Source organism: Sphaeramia orbicularis, unplaced genomic scaffold, assembly GCF_902148855.1.
Source record: "Sphaeramia orbicularis unplaced genomic scaffold, fSphaOr1.1, whole genome shotgun sequence".
Classification (NCBI taxonomy): Eukaryota; Metazoa; Chordata; class Actinopteri; order Kurtiformes; family Apogonidae; genus Sphaeramia; species Sphaeramia orbicularis.
In genome coordinates this window covers 117,151-126,431 of record NW_021941654.1, presented here as the reverse complement: position 1 = coordinate 126,431, position 9,281 = coordinate 117,151, and the positions used below count along the sequence as shown (strand labels likewise).

The window sequence follows — 9,281 nt, the reverse complement described above, 5'->3', positions numbered from 1 at the left end:
AGATGTTCTAGTGCAGAACAGCGTTCACAGCTGGCAGCTCCTCACCTGTTGGAAATCTGAGCTCATGCTCAACAGGAAACAGGTAATGAGTCACATGACAACAGATGGAGATGAGACTAGAACTGAAGGAACAGAAGAGGAGGAGAAGTAATAGGAGTACAAGAAGTAGTAGTAGGAGGAGTAAGAGTAATAGTAGGAGTAGTAGAAGTAATAATAGTAATAGTAGTAGTAGAAGTAGAAGTAACAGTAGTAGAAGTATTAGTAGTAGGAGTAGTATTGTTAGTGGTATTTGTAGTATTTGTAGTACTAGGGTGTACTACTACATTTGAATGTGTGACGTTGTGAAAACTGAACAAAATCAAAGTGAAGTTTCTTGGTTTTCATCTTGGTTCATCTTCTACATTTTATTTTCACATTAGTTTTGTTTGGTCATTTTCTTCAGTTTCATTTTGTTGCAGTTTCTTCAGTTTCACTCAGACTCATCTGACCTTAGTTTGACTAAACTCTAGTCCAGGTCACTTTCAGGTCTTTGTTTTTGTAGAGCTGACAGATCTGAGTTAAACCAACGTTCTAACAGGTTCTAACAGGTTCTTCTTCTACTGTTTCAGGACCCGTTTGGTGGCTTTAAGCCCAGAGTTTCAGCTGAACTGTCTGAGCAGCAGAAGAAGGAGGTGAAGGTTTTCCTGGGTGGAACCGACGTGGACCGGTTCTGTCTGGAGCTGCATGAGGTTCTACATCTGAAGACCAGAAGGTGGAGGGAGGACACGGGTACCAGCCCCACTGGGAGTGAGTACACAGACAGGAAGTACACCACCAGACAGGAAGTACAACCACCAGACAGGAAGTACAACCACCACAGACAGGAAGTACAACCACCAGACAGGAAGTACAACCACCATAGACAGGAAGTACAACCACCATAGACAGGAAGTACAACCACCAGACAGGAAGTACAACCACCAGACAGGAAGTACAACCACCACAGACAGGAAGTACAACCACCAGACAGGAAGTACAACCACCAGACAGGAAGTACAACCACCAGACAGGAAGTACAACCACCACAGACAGGAAGTACAACCACCAGACAGGAAGTACAACCACCAGACAGGAAGTACAACCACCATAGACAGGAAGTACAACCACCAGACAGGAAGTACAACCACCATAGACAAGAAGTACAACCACCATACAGGAAGTACAACCACCAGACAGGAAGTACAACCACCACAGACAGGAAGTACAACCACCAGACAGGAAGTACAACCACCACAGACAGGAAGTACAACCACCAGACAGGAAGTACAACCACCAGACAGGAAGTACAACCACCACAGACAGGAAGTACAACCACCATAGACAGGAAGTACAACCACCATACAGGAAGTACAACCACCAGACAGGAAGTACAACCACCACAGACAGGAAGTACAACCACCAGACAGGAAGTACAGCCACCATAGACAGGAAGTACAACCACCACAGACAGGAAGTACAACCACCAGACAGGAAGTACAACCACCACAGACAGGAAGTACAACCACCAGACAGGAAGTACAACCACCACAGACAGGAAGTACAACCACCAGACAGGAAGTACAACCACCATAGACAGGAACTACAACCACCAGACAGGAAGTACAACCACCACGACAGGAAGTACAACCCCCCAGACAGGAAGTACAACCACCAGACAGGAAGTACAGCCACCATAGACAGGAAGTACAACCACCAGACAGGAAGTACAACACCGACAGGAAGTAAACCACCCAAACAGGAAGTACAACCACCAGAAAGGAAATAGAATCACCATACAGGAAGTACAACCACCAACAGGAAGTAACACCACCAGACAGAATAGAATCACAGACAGGAAGTACAACCACCAAACAGGAAGTACAACCACCAGACAGGAAGTAGAATCACCAGACAGGAAATAGAATCACCAGACAGGAAGTACAACCACCAAACAGGAAATACAACCACCAGACAGGAAGTACAACCACCAGACAGGAAATAGATCACCAGACAGGAAGTACAACCACCAAACAGGAAATACAACCACCAGACAGGAAGTACAACCACCAAACAGGAAATACAACCACCAGACAGGAAGTACAACCACCAGACAGGAAGTACAACCACCAGACAGGAAGTACAACCACCAAACAGGAAATACAACCACCAGACAGGAAGTACAACCACCAGACAGGAAGTACAACCACCAGACAGGAAATAGAATCACCAGACAGGAAGTACAACCACCAAACAGGAAATACAACCACCAGACAGGAAGTACAACCACCAAACAGGAAGTACAACCACCAGACAGGAAGTACAACCACCAGACAGGAAATAGAATCACCAGACAGGAAGTACAACCACCACAGACAGAAGTAGAATCACCAGAAGGAAATAGAATCACCAGACAGGAAGTACAACCACCAAGACAGGAATAGAATCACCAGACAGGAAGTACAACCACCCGACAGGAAGTAGAATCACCAGACCGGAAATAGAATCACAGACAGGAAGTACAACCACCAGACAGGAAATAGAATCACCAGACAGGAAGTACAACCACCACAGACAGGAAGTAGAATCACCAGACAGGAAGTAGAATCACCACAGACAGGAAGTACAACCACCAGACAGGAAGTATAACCACCATAGACAGGAAGTACAACACCAGACAGGAAGTACAACCACCACAGACAGGAAGTACAACCCCAGACAGGAAGTACAACCACAGACAGGAAGTACAACCACCAGACAGGAAGTACAACCACCACACAGGAAGTACAACCACCAGACAGGAAGTACAACCACCAGACAGGAAGTACAACCACCAGACAGGAAGTACAACCACCAAACAGGAAGTACAACCACCAGACAGGAAATAGAATCACCAGACAGGAAGTACAACCACCAAACAGGAAGTACAACCACCAGACAGGAAGTAGAATCACCAGACAGGAAATAGAATCACCAGACAGGAAGTACAACCACCAAACAGGAAGTACAACCACCAGAACAGGAAGTAGAATCACCAGACAGGAATATAGAATCCCAGACAGGAAGTACAACCACCAAACAGGAAATACAACCACCAGACAGGAAGTACAACCACCAGACAGGAAATAGAATCACCATACAGAAGTACAACCCCAAACAGGAAATACAACCACCAGACAGGAATTACAACCACCAACAGAAGTACAACCACAGACAGGAAGTACAACCACCAGACAGGAATAGAATCACCAGACAGGAAGTACAACCACCAAACAGGAAGTACAACCACCCAAGACAGAAGTACAACCACCAGACAGGAAGTACAACCACCAGACAGGAAATAGAAATCACCAGACAGGAAGTACAACCACCAAACAGGGAAATACAACCACCAGACAGGAAGTACAAACCACCAAAAGGAAGTACAACCACCAGACAGGAAGTACAAACCACCAGACAGGAAGTACAACCACCAGACAGGAAATAGAATCACCAGACAGGAAGTACAACCACCAAACAGGAAATACAACCACCAGACAGGAAGTACAACCCACCAGACAGGAAGTACAACCACCAGACAGGAAGTACAACCACCAGACAGGAAATAGAATCACCAGACAGGAAGTACAACCACCACAGACAGGAAGTAGAATCACCAGACAGGAAATAGAATCACCAGACAGGAAGTACAACCACCAGACAGGAAATAGAATCACCAGACAGGAAGTACAAACCACCATACAGGAAGTAGAATCACCAGACAGGAAATAGAATCACCCACAGGAAGTACAACCACCAGACAGGAAATAGAATCACCAGACAGGAAGTACAACCACCACAGACAGGAAGTAGAATCACCAGACAGGAAATAGAATCACCAGACAGGAAGTACAACCACCAGACAGGAAATAGAATCACCAGACAGGAAGTACAACCACCACAGACAGGAAGTAGAATCACCAGACAGGAAATAGAATCACCAGACAGGAAGTACAACCACCACAGACAGGAAGTAGAATCACCACAGACAGGAAGTAGAATCACCAGACAGGAAGTAGAATCACCAGACAGGAAGTAGAATCACCAGACAGGAAGTACAACCACCACAGACAGGAAGTAGAATCACCAGACAGGAAGTAGAACCAAAAACACAGGTTCTAAAACGTTCTCAGAGGTTTTTCTACTGGACGTTTATCCCACATTTACTCTTTTCATCTTTTTTTCCTTTTAAACATTAATGTTTTTGTTATGTTGCGTCTTTTACATGTTCTTTATTTTTTAAGTCTGTTTTTTTTGTCTTATACATCTTTTTTATTTCATCTTATTCTTTCTGTCCTTTTACGTGTTATGTTTGTTCTGTCTGTTGTTTTGGGTGTTTTTGCAATTTTTATCTTTCCCCCTATTTTGCTTCATTTGCTTCCATTTTTTTGTTCTTGTGTTTTTTTCATCTTCTGTGACCCGTTTTCATACAGTTATGTTGTTTTTTTTTTCCTTCGTTAGTTTGTTGAGGATTTTCAGTGTTCAGATCCCAGCCGGAGTTTCATCATCAGTTTATATCGGGTTTTTTATGGCTCATTTTCCTCAGGTCCAGTCAGAATGCAGAGGTTTTTCACACATATTCAGCTTAAACAGAGTCAGAGTACGTTTGTCAGTGAAGTACAATCGCTGTATTTGGCCTTCTGTCTCCTTTTCCAAAGAGTGAAAACACAGACTTTGACGCCATCTGTGCTTTTGTTTCCCCAGAAGGTGAAAAAAACCAAATGGTCAAAGCTCTCTAAAACCCTTTCCGAAGTCATTGTTTCTAACTCCGTTCATTTCGTGTGAGCAGGACGTGTGTCCGCCGTCTGGCTCGTCCTCTGAAGGAATGAAGGATTAAGCAGTAAAGTGTGGGGGTGGAGCCCCGGGGTCAGGCGGCCTTTTGACCCCTGCAGGACGCCATCTGTCAGGGCAATGGGGCCCGAAGCTGCCACAGCTGCCCCCCCACCCCAACATGACTATTAAACCCCGCCCCCAAAAACCCCCCCACAAGAATCAACCAAAAACACAATGCGAACAAAAAGATGAACAGACAATAAACAAAAAATACTCTAAAGTCATCAGTTAACAAAACCAATCTACAAACACAGGAAATGAAAAAAATGAAAAATATTGAAGATCAACAAAAAAAAGAATGGAGAAAAATTACAAATATTCAATAAATATCAACAAAAAATGAAAAAATGAGCAAAAATCTAAACAATTGACAAAAAATGACCAAAATGCATAAATGAAAACCTAACTAAACCTGAGGGAAAAAATGAGCAAAATCAAAAACATAAACAAGAACTGACAAAAAAAAAGTCATAAAACAAAAAATAAGTAAAAAATCAATCAAAAACAAAAAAATTTAACAAAAAACATAACAAATATGGACAAAAAAAAAAAACACTCTTAAAAAATGAATTAACGAAACAAAATGAACAAACACAAGAAATGAGCAAAATTATGAATCTTGAATAAAAATCTACAAAAAGAGAAAAAAAATGCCCAAAAATAAATAAAATCAACCAAGACAACTGACCAAAAAAAAAAAAAAAATTCAAATGAAAATCAAAATGACCAACAAACAAAAACTGAGAAAAACAATAAAATAAATTGAAAAAATGAACCAAAAACAAACAAACAAACAAACAAACAAAAAATCAGACCAGTGTTCCTGTATCTTAGCGTCCAAATTCAAAGCTTCGGTAAATGTATCCAGATCCATTTCTTCTGCCCCAGTTCTGTGTATTTACTCTATTACAGAAATAGTCCATGTTCTGCTCATATTCAATCAGATCTGTAGAAAATTCAAATTCACACTTGATATCATTGATACTGATTTATTGGATCAATCCACTTCTTATCTGTTAGAATGGGAACATTTTTCAAAGTTGCACCAAATCCAGAATCAGATCTGGATGGAAATAATTCCACTGCCTCGTGCTGACGTCATCATACAGACGCTGTAGACCAAGTCTGAAGTCAGTCACAACTGGAGTTTAGGAGAAGAAGACGACTGAAATGTTTGTAACGGACGACAGACGACGACAGTAGTGTACGGCCTGTCGGCCGCTACGCTAAAAAACTGAATAAAAAAAACATAACAAACATGGACACAAAAAATAGTCTTAACCTCCTCAGACCCAGGAAATGTCAGCAGAGTACCAGCCTCTTTAGTTTTTTATTCAGTCAGTTCCTATGTTGAAAACATGATGCAGCAGTTTTTTCAGATGCACTTTTAAAGTTTGATGGAATGTCCTTGTGATGGACAGTTCTCTTTTCTTTTCTTTTTGTATAAAGTTGTGAAAGTTTGTCCACAAATGTGGACAGTGGGTCTGAGGAGGTTAAATAATTCATTAGCGAAACAAAGTCATCAAATGCCAGAATTGAGAAAAATTACAAATATTAAATAAAAATCTACAAAAAGATGAAAAAAATGTGCAAAATTCAATAAAGTCTACAAAAACAATAGACAAAAATGAAAAATTCAAATGAAAATCAACAAAATGATCAACAACAAACAAAAACTGAGAAAAAAAAAATGAGGAAATGAAATAATAAATTGAAAACTAGAAGCACTGGAGAGCACAGACCTCCGCCAAGGCTGATCAGTGCCCCCCCCCCCCCCCATGGGCCCCCCCCACCCCCGATCACCACCAAAATGTAATCATTTCTTCCTTATCCCATTTCCAACAAACCCTGAAAATTTCATCCAAATCTGTCCATAACTTTTTGAGTTATGTTGCACACTAACGGACAGACAAACAAACAAACAAACAGACAAACAAACAGACAAACAAACCCTGGCAAAAAACATAACCTCCTTGCGGAGGTAAAAATCAGCCAAAAGACAAAAAAATGTAACAAAAAACTCATAACAAACACGGACAAAATAAACAAAAGTCAAAGTGTTGAACAGTCAAGGCGCAGTCGCTGACTGTTGTGTCCCCCCCACCCCCCCCCCCCCCCCCGTTGGTCCAGCCTCAGGTCGACCCTGGAGGTCCACGTGGACCAGAAGGACCTCCCTCCTCTGCTGGGGCTGGACACTCTGCCGTCGGACGTGACCGTTGGACAGGGCGCCGACGTCTGGACGACCAGCGTCCACTTCAAGACCCGATGAGACGACGACCACAACAACCACAACAACCACAATGACCACAACGACCACGACCACGATGACCACGACCACGATGACCACGACCACAACGACCACGACCACGATGACCACGACCACGATGACCACGACCACGATGACCACGACCACAACAACCACAACAACCACAATGACCACAACGACCACGACCACGATGACCACGACCACGATGACCACGACCACAACGACCACGACCACGATGACCACGACCACGATGACCACGACCACAATGACCACAACGACCACGATGACCACGACCACGATGACCACGACCACAACGACCACGACCACGATGACCACAACGACCACGACCACGATGACCACGACCACGATGACCACGACCACAACGACCACGACCACGATGACCACGACCACGATGACCACGACCACGTGTCCAACATCGACTTTAACGTTTAGCAGCAAAACTGAGACTCAGACGTTCTAAAGCCGGAGGAGAAGAAACAAGAAAAAACCTCACAAGTATACATACATGTGCAGATATTCTGAGATTCAAAAAGTCCATTTACAAGAAAATGTTGAGGTTTCAAGGAAAAAAACCCCTGACGTTTACAGACAAAGTGAATATTCTCTGATATTAAAGGACGACATTGACGAGAAAAATACGGAGAAAAAAAAAATCAAGTGTGAGTCATTAGTTTATACGGAAAAGACAAAAACAAACTGTAGCTGAAAATAAAAGAATCTATTGTATTTATGAGAAAAAAACTCAAATTCGTCTCATAAATACTGGGATTCTCTGTGAGATTAAAGTTTTACAAGAAAAAGAAAAATGAAAAAGGTACAATTAGAAATAAAGGATAAAATCAAGAAAAAACTCAGATTTATAAAGTTTATAAAGTCACGTTTGTATGAAAATTGGGCACATGATGTGAGATTAGTTCTGTATTTCAAAGAATGAATGTCAGAAAATCTGTGGAAGTTTCACATATGGAAGAAAAAAACACAAATGTATGAGTTAAAGATGAAAAATAAAGTTAAAGTGTAAAAATAAGGACAGAAATGTAGCCTGAGACGAACCAACTCATCTAAAGTTCTGACCAATGAATGTTCTCTTTTTTGTATTAAATGTGAGAATCGACAAAAAACTAAGAAAAAAAATCTGTCAAACTCTCAAAAAGACGAGTAAACGTGGACAAAAACAATCTTACAGCGGAAACATGGACAAAACCATCAACAAAAACATGAACTGACCCAGAGTTTGTTCTTGTAAATCTGTGAGTTGATGATCGGACTTGAAACCCAAATATTCAGGGTATTCTTGACCTTTGACCTTTGACCTCAGCTCATCCATCTGCCCACAGTCTCTGTTTATGATGTTTATTATGTCAGATTCAACTGTGGTTAATCAGATGTAAATATATGCTGATTATTTATGTTTCTGTGGAAATATTTCCCATCATGCTTTGTGTTTGAGACCAGCTGACGTTCTTTATTCATCTGTTCTTCGTGTTCCTGATCTGTTTTCATGGTAACATTCTATCAGTGATTCATTCTTTTTCAGCTTTTAAACGCTCACTTTTACTCTGTTTATTCTGAATATTATGTCACTTTGTTTTTACTGTTATTGTTTTGTCCGAGAATAATTAATAAATCTGTCATGAATGAACATTAACGAGTCTGGTTTATATGGAAACATTTCTATAATTATATTCTGATACTACCATTCCTCTGTTGAATTATAATTCTTGATAAAAAAAATTACCAAAAAAACAAAACCATGAACAAAAATGAACAGAATACTGACAAAAATCTAATAAAATGATGAAGAAAGATTAAAAAAAAGAGCAAAAATGAACCCAATCAAAAACAAGAATTGTCAAAGAAGAAAAAACTAAAATAAATTTAAAAAATCAACATGATCAATGAAAACTGAACAAAAAAAGATGAATATGGACAAAAGTAAACACAAATCAGTGAACAAAACTGAACAGAACGCTGAAGGAAAAGAATAAGAATCGAGAAATGACGAACAAAACAGAAATTTATCAAAAATGAACAAAACTATCAACAAAAATAAGAACTGACAAAAAAAGGATAAAAAAAAAAAAAAAAAATCAACAAAATTGTATCA

At 40.7% G+C, this 9,281-nt stretch overlaps 1 long non-coding RNA gene across 1 annotated transcript; it reads left to right on the top strand.

Moving 5' to 3' along the window:
- Positions 1-687: 687 nt before the first annotated feature.
- On the top strand, positions 688-8,816 carry LOC115416718 (uncharacterized). The gene is made up of 2 exons (XR_003935016.1): positions 688-786; positions 7,018-8,816. It is a non-coding gene; the product is annotated as an uncharacterized LOC115416718 (long non-coding RNA).
- Positions 8,817-9,281: the final 465 nt, after the last annotated feature.